Genomic DNA, 20,545 nt, shown 5'->3' with positions numbered 1-20,545 from the left:
CCAGATACGTCGTATTTGCGACACTTTTCAATATTGAAACGTCTGAAATTCCTCCGCACGAAAGCGTAAAAACTTTTTAGCGATATTTGAGTGGTTTTTTTTTTTTTAAAGTTCAAGCGTTTCCATTACCAGTTTTCATTGCGCTATTTAGATTTTGCACATTTCCACGCGTAATAGAAACACTGCTGGTGACATAGGAGCTGATGCTCTGCAAACTGTGGTTTCTGTTCCTGTTGCTGTGCTTCAATCGACTGATTTGACTGGTTGCTTCGTCAGAAGTACTGGTCAATGTGATTCCGTTGCCTCTGCTCTCTCAAACATCCTGTCTTATTGTTTTTTTCCCAGCCACCGGTGCACACATGTCCTATGCCCAATCATGAGAAGCCTGGTTGTTTCATTGGTGTAGCCCACAGGCAGCCAAAAGCTGGTTACCTCCATAATGATTTCACAGTGGAAAGAACCAGCTGAGCTGATAAGGGAGTCTGAGAACGTGTTTCCCCGTCTGTGCTTGTTGGAAACACTGACTGTTAAAAATCCTAACCTGAGGCCCGTCTCTTTGTTTTTAGCTTCCCTTTCTTTATTCATGTCATCTGCCTTCGATCCTCTATGATTGGGATGTGCTTTACATACAGCTGAGACAAAGCCTATTCTCTCCTGACACAAATAATTATAGACCTACATGGAGACGACTGAATCCGTCACATGTGCAGTCAGATTTCAGACAAGGCATGTCATACTGCCTTCATCCTTATTGTAGCACTGAAAAGCTAGAGCTTAATAGAAGTTGTTGAATGTGTCTAAAAAGTTGAACGCTTTTTGAACTAACATACTCTGAATGCCTGTTCGTTTTCGAATAAAATGACATTGTTATCTAAAGAAAAGACAGGGGCATACAAGAAAGCATGGAATAACTCTCACTTATCCTGACTGCACTCACACACAAAGTATTTTGCGTCTATCGAGAAGTGGAAATGTTGATCAAGTTGACTTGTAATTAAACAAAAGTTGGTTGTTACTCAGTAACAGCTGCCAGTGTCTGTGATCAAGAAAGAAGAAGAAACCCAAATTATTCCCAGTGGAGACATGCATGGCAACCTTGTTCTATCTGATGTGTAGTGTGATGGATCGACAACTGGCGTTAATGTTCCACCCTAACTGTAGCTACCGTATTTTTTGGACTATAAGGCGCACTTAAAATCCTTTCATTTTCTCAAAAATCGACAGTGCACCTTATAATCAGGTGCGCCTTATACTGTATATGAAATTAACTACTGTGCTTCAACATACTGAACTGAAAAAGTGAGTGTATTGTTCTGTATTTTATGTGTTAAATGGTAAATGGACTTGATTTATATAGCGCTTTATCACCACACTGAAGCAGTCTCAAAGCGCTTTACATATCAGCTCATTCACCCAATCACTCTCACGTTCACACACCAGTGGGACAGAGCGGCCATGCAAGGCGCTAGTCGACCACTGGGAGCAACTTAGGGTTCAGTGTCTTGCCCAAGGACACTTCAATATTTATTTATTTATTTCATAGGGACAGTGCATATTCATGAACATCTGTAATACAGTGTAAATATGCCAGATTATAGCAAAAAGGCTCATTTCCATGTCTTGTACCTCAGCAGGTAGCACAAAATAGAAATACATTTACAAACATTACATATTACATTACATTACAGGTCACCAAGACAAATTCCTCGTGTGTATTCATACACTCTAGGTTTTCACAATCACACACAGCCACACCTGTGACGTTTTTAGAAGATGTTCCTGTTTATCACTATTAAACCTTGACTGTAGTATATGTTCCCACACCTGTAAAAGTTACATTTCTTAATAGTGATATGTGTCAAAGTGTTGTTGAGTGTTGTTCAGGTTGATATATGCCTCTCTGTGCATGTTTAAACACAAATGCCACATCCATAATCCTTTCATCCCATGCAGCAACACAGCCTGTGTCTCTCTGACATCACAACTTCCCATTTTGTCCAGTCAGAAGAACACAGGGACTCTGTTGTCCCAGCCTAAGGAGTGGACGCCTCGGCGGTCTGTGCATCCATAATAAGCCCAAACACAATGACAGGTCTGACAGCGATGAAGCCGTGGCTTTGAGTCAACAGAGGATCCATTCCCGTCTTTGACAAAGTGAGTCTTTCCCAACATGGGGGCTCTCTGAGTGTGCTGTGATTCACTGGAATTAGAAGAGACACAAAACACACTTCAGGCCTTTCACCATCTTCATAATGACTGTACCACAGTGTATTAATAGAGTGACAGGCTGGTGCTTTTCACTAAAGTGGAAATTCATCTGTTGGGCTATTGGCAAATGTCGATTCAATTCTGTGGCTCTGTTCTGTGCTTTCTGTATTATAACCTACCCACTTTTGAATTTGCAGTAATGATTACAAAATGACAACACTGGGTGAATATGGAGGACCAAACCTGTCAAATTTAAAATAAATGAATAATTATGAAATAGATGATTAAAAGGATTAAAAGTTAAAAAAAAATAAAATAAAAATAAATGTTATTTGTATTTTCTTTTTTATTTCCACTTTTATTTATCAATCCATATTTATTTTTGGAGAATATTTTTTATACATATATATTTTTTGCATTTATTTAGTTAATGATGTATTTATATTTCAACTTTTGTTTTTATTTGTATTTAATTTTCAATTTATTTATTTATTTTTTCTTTTTCAAGTTTATTTATTGATTTAATTTGAATTTTGACATGTTTGGTCCTCCATCGGTGAAGTGCACGAGATCATTGTTTAAAGTTATTTAACCCTATTTACTGTTAGTGTTTGAGCATCTTTTTTGTTAAAAAAAAAAATGTTTACATTGTAAGTTTGCATTTTCATATTTGTCAGTGGCTTTACAGTTTTTATGTTGACAGTGTTAGTAATTAAAGCTCCATATTTAATTAAATTTAGTAGTATTTTGCATCTTTGTCTTGTATCATATTTCGAGTATTATAAGAATTTGTTTTGTTTTGGCTCAAGTATCCTCTTTGTCCGAATACAACATTTTGTTTAGAATATGAAAAAACAACTAAAGAGCAAAATGATGGAATGAACGACTAATAACACACAATATTAAAAAAAAAAATGTAAATAAGTGGAATTAAACACTATTCAGTGCCCACTGAAACTATTTGTTTCTATAGTTTTTATAATGGCGTGGGACCAATACTGACCCCTGTACTTTCAGTTTATGTTCTAATAAAGGTCATTTCCATCATCATTATTATGATTATCATTTTAAACTAAAAGATACACATAATAAAACCCTAATAATTTCCCACTCTCTCTCAAGTACCCCCTGTAGAGCCATCACGTACCCCTATGGGTACACATACCCCCATTTGAGAAACACTGATATACTGTATACTATTTATCCTGTGTATATCATATTCTTGCATACATCAATTGATATATTGGTTACCAGTAGATGACTACTTCATTACTACTACTTCTAATATTGGTATCGGCGTCGGACCCCTGGGTGTCCTCGTACCCCAGTTTGTCAACCAATAGCATATGACTAATGCATACAACAAACTTAAATTTCATAAGCAACATTTACCTTTTTATTTACCTTTATATATATATATATATATATATATATATATATATATATATATATATATATATATATATATATTTATTTATTTATTTATTTATTTATTTATTTTTATTTTTTATTTTTTTTTTTTAAATATACGTTTATGGCTTTGAGCATCAAAAATACATGTCCCACTTGTGTAAAGTATTGCCTCGTAATGGTTTAAACATCAGATGTCTGTCTATCCCAGTGTAAAGTTCCTCTCCATGGATCATCAGCAGAGCGTCTCCACCCTCCTCTCCATCTTCAAAGCGGAAGTCGGTGACGCACCGCTGCGCACAGCTGATCGCCGCGGAGCTGCCAGACAAAGCGGTGAGTGAGTCTCTCCTCTTTGTGTGTCATTGTAGAAACAAAAGCTACGTTTTGGTCCTCGTGTAGACAAGTGTCGGTCCACACTCAGCGGCCATATCTCTAGGTAAAACCAACGCTCGGTGGTGGTGGTGACAGACGGACGGACACGGACGGACGGACGGACGTCAGCCGTTATGTGACAGCTGCGAAAAGCGGTTTTCTTATTTTAAAGTCTTTCCATTCATACTATTCGTGTCGCTTGGTCTTGTTGTCCTGTTGGGGCAAAGGTAAGGGAATGTATTTATTATTTATTTATTTAATTTTTATTTTAATGCACCTGTGCTGCAGCAGGGCACAGGTGCATTTGATTACAACGTGCTCGGTATTGTAGGTCTTCTTGTAGGCGTTCAGCGCGTGTTTGTGTCCCAATCAGAAGCAGATGTAGGTGTGTAATGTTAATATTATTAATGACCAAACATGTTATTGTTCTGCTTTAATACACTCAGACACTTCAGAGTCATACAGCAGGGACGTGCTGGTGATTTTTACTCCAAACAGCACAGACAGACAGTATAGTGTAGTGTAGAACTGGGGTTCTCATCTGGTCTCACCCGAGGACCCACATTTTTCCACGGTCATTAAATCACGATCTACTTTTTTTATTATTATTATTATTTTTTTTTTTAGAATTCAACCAATTAAATTTAGTTTTTCAAAAATAGCTGTGCAACATGCATTTTACAGCATGCTTGTCAAAAGAAATGGTTCTTTCAAAATAAAAGACAAGTCCAACATGAGAGACATTAAGTATTTGTTCATTTTTGACCAGCTGTCCACGACCCACCCAGTTCAGGGCTGTGACCCACTTTTGGGTCCCGACCCACCAGTTGAGAATCGCTGGTGTAGACGATCCACTGTGTCTAAAACCCGCACTCATGCTGCTTGTCCTTCTCCTGAATTCATATATTGATTATTTTTGTTCAAATGTCCATGTAGTAGGACAGTCCTGATGCTGACTCAGCACCTTATACTCATGTGCCATCATGTACACCAGTTTCTCAAATGGGGGTACGTGTACCCCTAGGGTGGTTCTAGAGAGAGAGAGAGATTAACAAATGCGCCATTAAATCAGTGTTTTTTCAACCTTGGTGTCGGGACCTCATGTGGGGTCGCCTGGAGTTTAAATGGGGTCGCCTGATTTTTCGTATCTTTCGATTTTTGGAATGTTTTAATTATTGTTTTAATCATTTTATTATATGCTATTGCTTTAATTATTCCTTTACTTTTCCTTTAATTTTTTTATTTTTATTTTTTAAATTAAAACAGTCTGTTTTTTATCCTTCAGAATCAGAAGTACTTTATTTATCACAACGGGAAATTACTTGCATTACAGAGGCTCAAGAAATATTACAAATAAAAATAATGAACACTAAACAAAGAGACAGAAAGAGAAAGAAAAACCTACATAATTAAGTGAAATACTGTTTATTAAATCAGGATTAAATACATTACAGTAGAAAAACATTAAATGTTATTTAATTAACATTAAATAAGATAATTAATAATAATTCAAATGTACAAATATAATGCATATATATATATATATATATACAAAAATCAAAGCTCTCGCTTTGTGAAATATAAATCTAGTTAAACTAAAATGCTGTAATCTGAGCTCAAACATGATCAAAAATGAATTATAGAAAAAGTCTTTGCAGTCACCAGAAATTCTTAACATCAAAATGGGGACACGATCCAGAAAAAATAATGTTTCTGTGCTCTTATTTACAAAATGAGTCATTATGCTCTTGAGTTGTTTTTAAATAGTTTTCTAAGCAAAATGTTGTAGTCGGACAAAGGGGGGGATACTTTGATTCAGAAATAAGAGAAATGGGGTATTTGAGGTAAAAACATTTGAGAACCACTGTCCATTGTTCTTATATAAGCACAAGCGTTTCATACTAATTTTTAATTCAAGCAGCATTTTTTTTTTTTAATCTTAAATGGATCAGATCAGGAAAACTATCCCTTATGTAAATTATACCCTATACAGGTCATGATATAATGCATCCAGTCCCAAACCAAGGTATCAATTTCTGACAGTTATGGATTGGTATTTGTCATAAAAGACGAGGACATATCCAGTACAGACTGTGCTGTGTTTTTCAGCTTCACTCATTCTGTTAATTTTGCCTTGGTTTTGTACATTTTGAAGCCATCCTCTCAGAGTTAAAGCTCTGCCTCATTTCCTCCATCATCCTTCCTGTTATTCTGTGTCTCATCTGCTGTGTAATTCTCACTTAAAGCTCAGTGAAGATGCACATTGGACTCTCGTGTTCGTTCTAGCTCTGTGTTCTTCCATGAGTCTGTAATTTGCCTTGTTGCTGGGAAAGCTTTGGTAGAAGGTATAATAACCATCCCTGCTTTAGCGTCCAACATGACTTCTTACTGCATTGTCTGTGATGCTGCCGTGTGCTGCTTTTGTTTGGAGTACAAAAGCAGCAGCAGCAGCAGTGTGTGTGTGTGTGTTCTATAACTATAGCTCGTCATGTCAGCATCTGGTACGTGCATGTCTAAATGTGATGACAACTAATGCTGATTTCATTTGTATTCCCACTACAAACGGTAAGGCTACAAAGTGATTTGTCTTTGTTTTTAAATGCCTGGCAGTGTGTACGTTTACATCCTAGAAATGTTCATTTATGCACAAAAGAAAATGAACAAGGAAAGGAAATTTACCTGGTAGCAAATCATTGAGTTTTTTTTTTATTAAAGAGCTTCACAAATATGTTTTCCTGTTTGCCAAATAATCGGACACAGTCTTTACAGAAACGGCTTGATGGCGAAAAACGCTTTTTTGGAAAAATCAATCTGACACGGAAAAAGTGATCTGACGCATTCATTTTCTCTCTTTATTTAAAATCAGGTCCTAACATCACTCAGAAATGCATCACATGCAATTTATGGAGCAACATCACAGTTTTACACACTATTTTTCACAGGAAAATGGGTAATTGAATGTCTAGAAAGTGTGACAAATATGTTTTCCGTCGTCATGTTAAAAAACTCTCGCTATGTGTAAGGGATTGAGTAGTGATCATGTTATCCTGTGAATTCAGAGCTTCGCCTGAAATGTAATGTACGAACGAGTCACGTTATTCTGACTGCATTCAAATACAAAGACAGGTTTATCTGTGGGTGTATTGGTTGAACTGGTGGTCATTTTGACTGGTGACATGTCATGGCAGAAGCGTCTACAATCATATTTTCATGCAAAATGTAAGGATGATACGCCGCTTAGCAGTAATTACAGGTTTAAAAAATAAGGATGTGAGACCATATCACAGATTTCCATTGGATTTGTTCTGTTAAACAGGTAGCTGAGGGTTTAGCATTGTGGCTAACGTAATCTTGCATGATTTCTTCGTAACAATCCTGTGTTCTCGCCGCACTGAAGTTGCATGAATTGTCAATAATTCTTCAACAAATGAATTCAAAATGTGAAAATATTGATTTGGCACTGACATTCCATTTGACGTAACACAGAAACATAAGTCACACTTGCGTGAATTTTTCATTGTTTTTACTCTGTGCTCCGTCTCAATCTCTGCTTAGAAGATGCTTTAGTGCTCAGATGTATTGAAATATGGCTGCTCCACGGACACGTTGGCTCATACATACACTGTGCGCTAGTCACTGTGTTTGCTCGTGTCATCACAACATCCTGTTTTGCCTGGTTGTTTTGGTGATAAAGGTGTTTCAGCTGAAAACCAAAAATGCACTTTTAGGCCATTGTCTGCCAAAAATTTTCGATGCATCACTAGTATTTAGTATGTTTGCAATAATCTTGAGAAATTGAATAGCCATTAAAGTAGTGCTGGACGATTTTGCCCAAAAAAAATCTCAGATTTTTTTTTTTAAAAGAAAAATTTGAGATTCGATTTTTTTATTTATTTTTTTTCAATGCACTTAAAAATGTCTGCAGACATCAGATATATTGTGAAAAGTGCAACTTTATTGCCGTGATTTTCCTCAAGAGTTAAAATGTAAAGAACAATCATAAAATAAAAAGTAAATGAGGCTCTGTCATTTACCTATTTCAAGCTTTAACCCAGGTTTAAGAAAAAGTACAACAGCAACTTCACACTAGCTAAAATTTTCTGATTAAGAAATCAGATAACTACATATTTTATAACATTACAATTAAAACAATTATAAACACTTCCCATAGCATCTCAGCATAGTGCAAATAAAAAATTAAACATGCCTGTGGCACACACATAGCCTACTCAAAGGGTAAACAAAGAGGGGGCTGGCTCACATTGCGCTACGGTAATCCACAAGGATGGAACATGAAAAAGTCCAAAAGAAACTGTGTTGAGGAAAAAAAAAAAAAAATTAAGTTAAAAATTAAATAAAAAAAAAAAAAAACTTGAATTTGCAAAAATAAAAATTGTTTTTATCTACAAATTCAATAAATCGATTAAATCGATTTTTTTGCCCTACACTAATGTCATGTAAATAGGAAATGGAAAAGTGTAACGGGATGCTGAAATGGATTAACCCTGAATCAGAATTTGGGAATTCTTGAAATGGAAAATTGGAGGCTCCGCACATGTTCACTTGCTCTCAGTAAGGAGCTTATTTTGTTGTGTGTAGTGGCACAGTGTCATTTTCTCCATGAGGTCCACTCAGAAGACTGAGAGCTCCTTTGTCTCCGTTGTGTTTCTCCTGAGGCTTGCGTCCTCTTGATCACTGTCTGCTATCTGAAAATAAAGGGTTTTTGCTGGTAGAAACAAACAGTCGGCTGCTATGAGTACTCTCATCTATTTTAGAGCTGATGCTGGCGGTGCTGTCAGCAGTCTGAGGTCCTCAGCAAACCCAACAACAAGAACAATCGAGAGCGAAATGGGAAAAATTCAAATTGTAGTTACAACACAAAAAAAGAGAAAAAGGACATCTAAGGGTTTGCAAAGTAAAAAAAAATAAAGCCCTGCAGCCTTAATGGGCTGTGAAGTTGTTCGTTTGCAAATTAAACTCCTACTGTCTTTGGAGGTTTGGAGGGAAGTAATTGGAGGATGGACAGAATGCAATCAAAAAGTATTTAAAGCCTTGAATCGCAGCTCCATGCCAATTAACCATGGCCATTGTTTGACACAATTGGCTCTGTTGCAAAATGTATATGACAATGAATGAGATTGACAGCTACTGCCAAGGAGCGCTACAGGGACTTCCATAATATTTAATTGCAAAAAAGACTCGTTGTTTCCTCACTGCAGTAAAGTTTTTGTTTTATTAAGGCGTTTTAAGCGTACAGTTACAGATGAACACATTCTTCCATCTCCAGGCTGCTAAAAATTATAATTTTGCTTTGTGTGTTTATTCATTCAGTGTCCATCAACAATAGAAAATCACATAAAAATGTGTTCATGCTGATATAATTAGGAACAAAGCTGTGTGTCCACATGGTTAGGAACCACTTTCTGACCCTGATTCTTATGGTATTAAAAGATCAATGACTCATGTATTCTTCAACCAACTCATTTATTTTATGAAAATTATTTTTGTTTTTTTCACAGACAGCCTAGAATCAAAGTGGTTTCTTCACTTTTTGGTCCATTTCTGACTTCAGAATTACCATTAGTGATGACTTTGACTCAAGATGACTGTTTTATCCACTACAGCATTTCTCTTTCTTAACAGCATCGCATTGTTATATATGGATTAATGGTAGAATGTGCTTTCTGCTGCATGTGAGCCACAGATTAGGTAACAGGTTTCTTGGGTTTTACTTCTCCATCTAGTTTGTTCTGCGTTTTTTTTTTTTTTTAAATGGCACCTTCTGACTTCCACTGAATCCCTGTTGACTGCTACCCTCCTCACTCTGCTGGTTATTCTGAAGCATATTATTGATTGCATTCTGCAAAGAAGATACAGGAAATGGATCGAGGCAGCAAAACAGTGTTCAGACAATACGCGTCGTCTTTTCTTTTATGTACTGCAAGTGTGTGTGGGTTTTCTGTCCCTCTGTGGCTGATGTAAAGTCATCTTGTTATCTTTCTGTTACATCCCTTTTCCTAATCTCCAGTTTTGTTGGTTTAACTGTTTGTAATTGATCTTAGGTTTAACTAATTAAAGATATATGAAATGTATTGGTAGCATATGACAGTTTTAACTGTAACGCAGTTTTTTAATGGTTGGATAGTGTTTGTAGAGCAGTGGCAATTTGCCTGTTATCTGATCCTAGGCTATGATTATAAGAATAAGTCCCGTGTCAGTGTTGTATCAGTGTCTGCTGTAGGGATGTAACATAATAAAGGTAACGTGCAGTGTGTCTCCATTTGACCAGGCCTCATCTGAAGGGAATAAGAGTATTGATCCAATCTAATGACTTTCTCCTGCTGATGATGTCATAGCTACACTACTAGAGCGAGTTAGGTTGTTGTTAAGCTCACAGATGGAGTGGAAATCAACAACATATTGCTTTTATTGGTAATTCTTTTAGTTTTTATTACTTTGCCATCTCGTACTTACACAGGTGTTGTGCACGAGCGTGCTGCGCAGATGTAGTGGATTAATAATGTCTGCGATAAAAGAGGGGGCAAAGCTCGACAGCTGCAATACATCAGACACAGAGTTGCTGACTCAGCAGAACATGCTGCGGGATGGTACTGCTGCAAGTAGCAGTTTTGGTTGATGATGTCATTAGGGCTTTCACGCTCTTTTGGTTTTGTCTGCTGGTGGAAATCATCCAAAAAAAAATGCCCAGAGCTGACAGTATTAAACCAATAAGTTACTGTGTCACAGCCACATGCTTGTAGTACTGGAATAATCTTTGTTTTGGATTAATCCAAGGAAAGGTTTATCAGGCCTCTGCACAATTTTTGATTCATGATAAACTGTGAATTAGAACAAGATGAATACAGGAAACATGCAAGAGAATGGTTCTACCAACACTGTAGATACTACACTATAGCTACACTCACACAAACCCTAAAAACCTGAAAGATTCTTTAACAAGCTTGGTGTCTTCATTAATGTTACATACAAGATTTGACCATGTGCCAAATTTTATCATGTATAAATGACCAAAACCTATAGGAAATTTAATTATAGGATTTTTTAAAGATCAATAATAGCTGACATATGTCTTGGCTGGATATTCAAAATGCCTTGATTATGGGTGTGGCTTTTGGAGCGGATAAAACACGCTATACTATACCAGTCTATACTATACTAAGTCTCCAAAGAACGATCTATGCTATGCTAACTACCTACTTAATACTCCACTATACCTCTCTATTCACAATTATGTCAATCCAACCTACTCGCCACAGATTGCAGAGTCCACTGGTGCTAATTTTCATTGGAGGGGCGGGGCCAACGGTGATGTAAGAAACTACCAAAATGTCACAAACTACCATTCTTAGCCAGTAGTGAAAGCCAGGTAGAGGGCAGTCACTCTTATATGTTTACAATTGTGCCAAAGTGAAATACTTTGACTAGAATGTCAAGAGTTGGAAAAGGATCAATCAGCAACAGTACTTCACACTCAAATATATTTGTTTTCAGCAGAAAACTAAACTTAAAGTTATGCTTTAAGTAATTGGCTTATGTTACACAGCCCAACAGAGTATTGTCCCAACCCGAATGAAGCCATTTTTTTTCAAGCCTGAGCCCATTACAACCTTACACTGTTCAAATTTATGAGTGCAAACAGCTCAAGAATGAGTTATGTTTTTCAAACTTCATTTACTCATTTTCCGCTGGCAAGCCTTTGATTTATCTCCTCAGCATCCATTTGTGGATCTTTATCGCACAGATCAAAACTCATCACCTTTCTGCTCATTTATAGCTCAGTGCACAAAACCCAACCTGAGCCTGTGCAAAATAATAGAAGTTAAGACTGAACCCAATCCGGCCCGGGAAAAGCTCTACAGCTCTAGCCTGTTGTACTGTTGGAGGAAGCTAACTTTGTGGCTTTGTAAATTGGATGAGTTAGTCATTACTCTTCATCAACCTTTCAGAAATGAAAATTTTGTAGACTAAAAACATCAGGGCCAGGAGTGTGTCTGTTATGATTTCAGGTGTAATTGAGATAACTGTCCTGATGGGATGGTGGATTTGCTGGTCTATGGTGGTAAAGCCATTACTCTTGGTAAATGTGGGTTGTTTTTTATAGAGTTGATTGCAGCAGTTTAATATTTTACTTCTCTTTGACGTGAAAACGTTGTTTACCAATTGCCCCTAAAAAGTAGTATTTACATGCTACAGCTCAATAAAACAGTGCAGCAGCAAATCCAGAAAAACTGTAGCTACCATAAACAGCTTAAGGTGGTAAGGATTTTAGATTCAGAATCACTGTCTAAAGATCCTCCTCATCAAAATAGCTCCTTTTTTTTTTTTTCCTTTTTTTTTAAGTAATATTGTGTTCACTCCGGTCAGACCAAACCATACTCTGAACAAGGTTTTAATTGAAATAAAGGAGGTCCTCCTGACATGCTGCAATACTAAATGAGCACAAATCTCTCACTTGGTTGGCCATATTCATCATTTTGTCACACAGCTGCTCGTATTTGACATGTCAGCGTATGTAAACAGCACTTTGTAATTGATTACATTTCATGCAAACAGTCAAGCTAAAGCCTTTAATTATGAAGAATTTTGCAATAATGCGAAAGGAGGGTTTATGCAACTATGGTTCCTTCAGTAATTTAAGTCGTTCTCAAATTATGAACATCATCCTTTTAAATTAACTCTCAGGTAGTTGGGTCTAAATTAGATATATTACCCTGCTTTGATAATGACAGTCTTGGGTATGCTACGAAGCTAGATAGTTTTATCCTGGATTTATCTCCATTTGTGCACGCTCCCTTAAAAGGGGTGGACATTGAAGTGTCTGACCTACAATGACTGCAATGGAGAAACCTGGCAGAGCAACCTTTTTTACAATGGAAGAACAGTTTATGATTTCAAACAAATATAATGGATTCAAAACCATGATGACAGTGAAGAGCAACACTGTTAGTGCAGCACGCACCAGAAGGGATTGTTTAGGAGGGGGCACTTTTATACTCGCTTAGATCTGGCCCACTTCATAACCTGGTCCCGATGAAGTTAGGTGTTCAGCTTAAGTTTAAAATTATGAATAATTATAATCCATAATTTAGACAAAAAACACTGTTGCAGAAAAGGCAGGAATGTGAAGTCAGATTATTTATGATATTAATCCATTCAATGATAAACAGACAGCGCTCTGATCAGTTAAACTTTATTACAGCACACACGTTTTTCTATTCAGATAGACATCTACTGTATTTATCACACACTGGGATGAGACATGAGACCACATTGTTTCACTGTAGTGTGTTCCTGCTGATGCTGTCAGCTTCACTATAGCATATGAATGAACGAATTACTTAATCCATCTGCGCATACGGAGACACAGGCTTCATCAACTGACTGCAGATCAGTTCATCAGATATAAATCTATATCTTTCCTAAAGGATGTCATCAGTAAATGAAAGGATTGCATTTATCCATCAATAATCTTTCTCTCCTAAACACAGCTGTCAGATCTACACCAACCAGGGTCTTCTAACAATGGGCAGGTCAGTTTTCTAAGAGAACCGATTGGATAGGAGGCGGGGCTTTAGCACTCGCTCAGATCCTAGCCAGAACAAAACCTAGTCCTGACCAGGTTAGTCGTTCAGGCTAAGTTACCATGGTGATTTAGTTCCGTAAGACATCAGCGAGCTTCGTAGGACAGCACACACTGATTAAATCCCGGAAGTTGGTGTGACGCGAGCTAGAGGTAATCTAGCTTCGTAGCATTCCCCATTATAGAGCACAAGGTACAAACTCAAAAAGAGGATCTGCTAAACAATGCTTATTTCCTGTTCTACCAGGACAGTTTCTGTTGCCCATGGGTCAACATTTATTCACAGCACCCTTTGATGCTGCAAGGAAAACAGCCAATTACCCGAGTTACTCATCCATATCTAGAAGTTTCCTCTCTGAATCACCTACACTACTCTCTATAAGGGAAGTGTGATTGCAATACACTTTCTTGTTCTACTTTTAGGTTCCAGATGTTTTCAAATCCTCTTTGCTTATTCATCTTTACTTTTTCATCATACGCACTAAATGATGAAGCCTCTTATTACCATCTGCATTCTTCATAGTTACCGTATAACTTTTTTTTTTCCAGGTCATGTCTTGTCTTCTGTTTGTCCTTATCATTAGGACTTGATGCTTACTTAATGATGAGCAATGTTGGCGCTACATTTCTGGATCGATGTGACCTTGTGGAAATGACTGCTTTCCTTACAATAAAGCCTTTGTACTCTTCTGTAAAGTCTACAGATCAGTACAGAATGTGGCTTTACTGTTTACAGTGACTCACGTTTGTCATGCAACGCATGACATTAACTAATGTATGTATTTCTAAACCTGCACGACTGCAACAAATCCTTTTGATGTGTAGAAAACACAAAGCATATTTTTTTACTAATTCTAAAGGTCTGTGCTGGTGTGAGACAGTCGATAATGTAAAAACACGCCTAATGTCAAGTCACACTTTAGTGGCAGTGACACAAATCTCCAAGTGTGTGCAGTGAGCAACACTCGGTTAAGGCCAAACATTTTTGAATTTAAGTTGTCAACAGCCAATTTTTGGAAGCCCATCGGCCACAGGGACCTATCTTTATTTTATGTATATTCTCTGAACAAATGGCTTTACAGGCAGGCTTTGGTTGTCTGTCAGTTGGCAAACGAATGATGCTCAACAGACAATTACTAATGGTTATGTTTACCTCTCAAATTGGGGTTGTCCAACCCATGCATATTTAGCCATAGGCCTAACGGACAGTGTTTGTATGAAGCTTTTATGTCGTTAGTTTAAAAAATGCTTCAAACACAAAAATCCCTGTATAAGTTCATCTCTGGGTAAACCCAAGCAGTTACATTTTGACAACAAATTTTGATTTAGTTTTAGTCATAGTCTTTGGATTAAAATACAATTATTTATTCATTTACTTCAAGCAATTTAATGCAAACAAAAAAAGTTTTAGTAGTATGTGTACATAGTTTTTCCATGTGTAGCCTACACGGCTAATGATGTGATTTGTACAAACAAATATGGTAGATAACTTACACTTAAATACACTGCTTGAAATGGAGTGGGATGAAGTAGCACCTATAATCTCCCACCCCCATTTTTTTACTCAGTTTTCACATTTTCATCATTACTTGCATTAATTAATTATATATTAAGGGCGGCAGTGGCTTAGTCCGTAGGGACATCGGTTGGGAACCGGAGGGTCGCCGGTTCAAGACCCAGTACAGACCAAAAGAACAGAAGTTGTTCTGGTAGCTGGAGAGGTGCCAGGGCACTTTTCAAGCACTGCCGAGGTGCCCTTGAGCAAGGCACCGAGTCCCAACACTGCTCCCTTCATTGTAAAGCGACTTTGAGTACCCGGAAAAGTGCTATATAAAATTGATGAATAATAATATTTATATACAGTGACTTCATGCTTTCAGTTGCCATTTATCAACCATTTATCAACAATTGGATGTTATTAATGTTTATAAATACACAGGCAGATTTGATGTAATCACATGACATGAAATGAGTTCTAATTGGATTTCATCCCAAATGATGGAATTCTAGTTTCGTTTTTATTAGTTAACGAAAACAACAATATATTTTTGATATAGTATTTGTTCACATGTATTTTTTTTCTAATTAGTCATTTTCTCATTATTGTCACTCGACAGAAACTGACAAATCTTCAGTCAACAAAATCAACACTGAACCGAAGTCTTGTGGGTGTTGCCAAGAGACGTTCAGGTGGATGTAGTTTCTTCTGTGACATACTTCAGGTATTGACTTATTGCACTGCCTCCTGTTGAGCAATGACAAGTCATTTTTCCATAAGTAAACATTTAAATGCATCTGAGAGGAATATACATCTTTTGCGGTAACCTCAGCTTGGCATTTTATCTGATCATGTCACCGATTATGATTGACGGGCACTGCATTTTTATTTTTACTACAGGATGATGGGTGACAGTGACATGACAAAGTGTCTTCCATTCATTCACTTCACTCTGTAATCTCATTTTGATTGCAGTCTTGGTATGTCAGAGCTTTACTGGAGAGCCTGATAGCAGAGCAAGGTTATTGAATCACTTTTTGGCTTTTTTTTTGATTAATATCATGTTCGGTTTGGTGTAAATTTTTGGCCATAACTATCAAATTTAAACCCATAATTATTTAAACAAGTTAAGTTTCACAGTTTGTCTTTAAGGCTGCCAAAAAAAAACAAATATGTGTGTGTGTGTGTGTGTGTGTGTGTGTGTGTGTGTGTGTGTGTATATATATATATATATATATATATATATATTAAAGAATACAGGAGTATTACAAATCTACATCCTGTAAAAGTTTATTTATCTCTATTAGGACTAACTAAATATGAAGCTGTAATTTGTTTGAGCAGCAGCTGTATCTGTGTGTGAGTAAATGAACAACAAACACTTCTAAAGAGATTGGACTCGACTGCACATGATCCGTGACATTCCTTTTGTAACGTAACAAATTGAATATAAACTCGAGGGATAGAAAAACTGTAATGCAATTGATTTCATTATAAATGTATATATGTGGTTTTTACCTCTAATATGCTGGGACTTTTGTGCTTTTTTACTTATACTGTTACAATCGTGTCTCCAGTTACCGCAACAACAAAAAAAATCAATTTCAGTCCAAATCCTAGCTTGGTGGGAAACTCTGCACATGTGTGATCATTGTAATTCAACACTTGGTCTGTGCTGATATCAAGAGAGACTTAAATAATTCAGTGGACTAAAGCTGTAAAGAATTAGATTTGGGGACAATTTACCACTAAAGTAGTTTTTGGTGATGCTGGTTTATAAAATATATGAAATAAAAAATTATCCTTATTGCACAATAAATCTTGAAAAGTTTTTGGTGGGTGGCAGCTTTTTAAACTGATGGGACCAACTGTTGGTGATGAGCTGCTCTTTCGTTTCCAATCCTTAGCACAATTGGAATCATTCTGCTGCACTGATGTTTGTAACTGTCTTTAGGGGGATAAACCAATGGATTAGTCAATAATGAGTATAAACACATTGAGAACTTGTTGTACTAGTACTAGTACAACCAATGCATAAGTTAAAAGAAGGATCTAACCATCATACTATTCAGCCTACCTACAGACTGTTGCTGATTTATAAATCTGTGAATGGATCCAAGCTTTTCTTTTCTCTACTGCTAGTGACTGAAAGGGAGATTTGAAATCCTTTTATCGTTGATTTAATGTTTCTTTTAAATGTTGATTTCAAGCTCTGTTTAATGTTTTTAATATTGTTGATTTTTAAACTTCTGTTGAACTTTTTAATCATGTAAAGCAAATGTAATTGCTTTGTGTATGGAATGCACTATACAAATACATGTGCCTTGCCTATTCCAATAATGGAAAAAAAACATAATATTATTTATCATCTTAGAATTTTAAATTCTTAATTAAAATTTTAATTTCGTCAGCTGAATTAATATAATTGAAAAACATCACAATGCTTTATCTTCTTTAGTCATAATCTGTCAGTTCTTTTCTCATATAAGCTTTTCTGGGGCTCTTAAGTGAAACTTAATTAAATTAAATTTCCGGTGACAGAAGTTTCCAGATCTTTGTTGCTGTTCAACTGTATTTCCTAACCAATACCCTTTAGTTGTTTGTGTTTATAAAAGGGTGACAATGGTTATGTGCACAATAGACAGCGATCCCATTGAAGTCACATATTAGCTATTCATCCAACCAGCCACCCATCCATCCATCCGTACATCCTTTCTTACACCCACGTGATGTTCGAACGCTGCTAGTACGAAGACATTAAAACTCAAACCAGAGACAGAATGTGACGGGGATTAACACAGCTCTGCATTCAATCAAACAGTATTTCTGTAAGTATCATAAATAATGATGAGCTCTTAACTGGTAAAAATACAATCACAATAATCCAATCCTAACAGTGATAGTTAGAAAATACCAATGATTTTTGTCATGCACATTATTTTGAGTTGTTTCTGTTGTTTTGGATTAAGGAATCTCACCAGCGTCACAGTCTTGGCAACATCTTGATTCAAATCTGGGTCATGCTTTGCTGTCAGTTTTAGCTGTTATTATTATTTATTTGAACAATTTCACAATCTCCTCCAATTTTAATACATAAAACGGATTCCTTTGTTTTTAGAAGCAACAAATGGGCAGGTAAGGCAATTGTAAAAATACACAGGAATTGTAACCAGGATAGGTTATATAGTAGGAGTAGGAAAGCACAATGCAAAAACAAGTGAGTCCAGTGTGGCTCTTAAACGGATGGAAAATATTTAGAAATACTTTTGAGGGCATTGTGTTCCTTTTATCAGATAGAGAAGAACAGTTGGTGGAAGTGTTTGAGGGGGAGGCCACACAGCAAAGGTCGTCAGGAACTGTGGTGTTGGACCATCAACTTTAATCGCACAAGGCCACGAGCAATCAGTGAAGCTTACAAACAGTGCATTAGCTGTGCTGTGTGAGGACTGCAAGCATGCTGTGTAAAACTGACCAATTTTGACTTATTGGTCCAAAAAATGTGTTATTGATGCATTTGCTTCTTTTATGGATTAATTGGGGTGCACGCATAAGGATTTTCAAAATCTGAAGAGATTATCTTCTTTTACAGACGCCTCATATGAAGATATTAAATCAGGTGGGGAGCAGTTTTGAGCATCCTGTGTGTGCACTCTGATAATCACATCACATGCATATTAATTTTGTCTCACCATCGATATCTTTCTCCAAGTCAGAAATCTCTGTGATCTAATGCTGCATTCCAAGCAATTTGGAACTCTGGAATTTCCGACCTTTTACTTGAAATAGTGACTTGGAACGCTTTCTGAAGTCAGAGCTCCTACTTGGTAAAGTCACACAAGAAAGTCTAATATAATAGGGATCAGCCATGTTTGCAATATTTCGACATGCTGCCACTGAACTCGCAGATCAGAAATTTAAACTTGGAAAAGCAGGTTTCCGAGTTGCCTGGAACACAGTATTACATGTTTCTCAATCAGATTGATTCTTCATTGGCTGCATTTTGTTCTACTTCACAAACCACAAGGTCATGACTCGGGAGCATAGACTGTAAAAAGAATGGATAGGAGAAGCTGCTCCAAAAGTACAGCTTTTTTTTTTTTTTTTAGAGCTCCCCCTGCTGACATGCTGCAGTATAGGTCATTGGCCCCGCCTCCTCAATGTTAACGGATGGGATTTGGGTCGAACTAAGATTATAATTCTCGTCAAATAATTTTTTTCCAAACCTAAACTCTGCTGTGATCATTAGTTATCGCCATACATTGTGTTGAAGTGCAATTTTTTTTGTGAAGAACATATTGAGGTTGAAATACGGGATTTGACATATTACGATGATTGACAGCCGATGATTGGGCAGTACGCTAAATGGGCGGGACTTGTTACCAGGTCTTCTCCCGCAGGACCCTACTGCGCAGACTCTGGCTGCGTCCAAGTAGTCCCTCCTATCTCCTTTGTCCACTGTTCTTTAAACCCCGGAAGTGTTTAAGCGGTGGCCATGATAAGAGCATTCAAATTTTCTGAAGAAAGGAGGCGCAGCCGTAGGATTATTACATCACTCAGTGGAAGTGTCTGATCATCAAAAAAAACTTTATCACCTTTTTCTAACTTCTTCCCTTAACTGCGTGATGTCATCCATAGGCTTATGTTAAAGTGGATAGGAAAGGAGATAGGAGGGACTATTCGGACGCACCCTCTGACTCCAAATGATGTCAAATTTGCAAGATGGAAGCGTCCCAAGCGTTGTATTTTGGCCTCAAGAACGTTGAGTGGGCACTATGGAGGACGTCACGTTCATTCTTTTTACAGTCTATGGTCGGGAGTCGTCGGCTTTCCCCACACACGAGGAGTTTTGGTCGTAAATACTGTTCAGCTTTAATATTTATGCATGTTTGCCCCTAGCCGCCTCGAAGATAATTAATGGGAAAAAAATCACTCTTGACATACCTTAGACCACAGCATAATCTTATAAGAAAGAGGTGGCGTTTGCCATCTCTGGGGGAAATTCGTGACAAAACAGCCCCATTATCTTTGTGTGTGTAGCCACTAGCTTTAGCATTGGCATGTTTAGAATTCAAAGGCAAATGAGTACAACATCCCTCCTTTTAGAGGGTTTCCTCTCGAGCAGGGGTCACCAACCTTTCTCAAACTGAGTTACTTTGTAGGTACTGTATAGTCTGAAGGGCTACAGTTAGAAAAGCACTTTTTAAATACTAAATGTTCACTGTCTCACTTTAATTAGAGGATACGATTATAAGTAAGACTAGCAGTAACTTAAAAAGTTTGGAAATGTTTAAAGCCACACCGCAGACTGAGTGACCTAAAGAGTTGACACAAATGAGTTATTTTAGATGATTCCTCAGGCCAATATACAGCGCTTTGACAGTATAAATGCTCCGAGCAGGGCTGCCCTCTTGAAAAACTGCCCATGTAAGTTTGGAGAAGACGGATCGTCGTTGGCC

At 37.1% G+C, this 20,545-nt stretch overlaps 1 protein-coding gene across 5 annotated transcripts in view; it reads left to right on the top strand.

Moving 5' to 3' along the window:
• Window positions 1–3,832: 3,832 nt before the first annotated feature.
• The window catches only part of LOC114476833 (E3 ubiquitin-protein ligase MARCH8-like), a 95,726-nt gene continuing 79,013 nt past the window's right edge, over window positions 3,833–20,545 (top strand). For 3 of the 5 annotated variants that reach the window (XM_028468796.1, XM_028468793.1, XM_028468798.1), the window contains exon 1: window positions 3,833–3,951. The gene's annotated coding sequence lies outside the window, so the exon portion shown is untranslated. The other 2 variants (XM_028468795.1, XM_028468794.1) reach the window with 2 other exon arrangements.

The sequence above is a fragment of the Gouania willdenowi genome, chromosome 15, assembly GCF_900634775.1.
Source record: "Gouania willdenowi chromosome 15, fGouWil2.1, whole genome shotgun sequence".
Classification (NCBI taxonomy): Eukaryota; Metazoa; Chordata; class Actinopteri; order Blenniiformes; family Gobiesocidae; genus Gouania; species Gouania willdenowi.
This window is presented reverse-complemented; position numbering and strand designations above follow the sequence as displayed.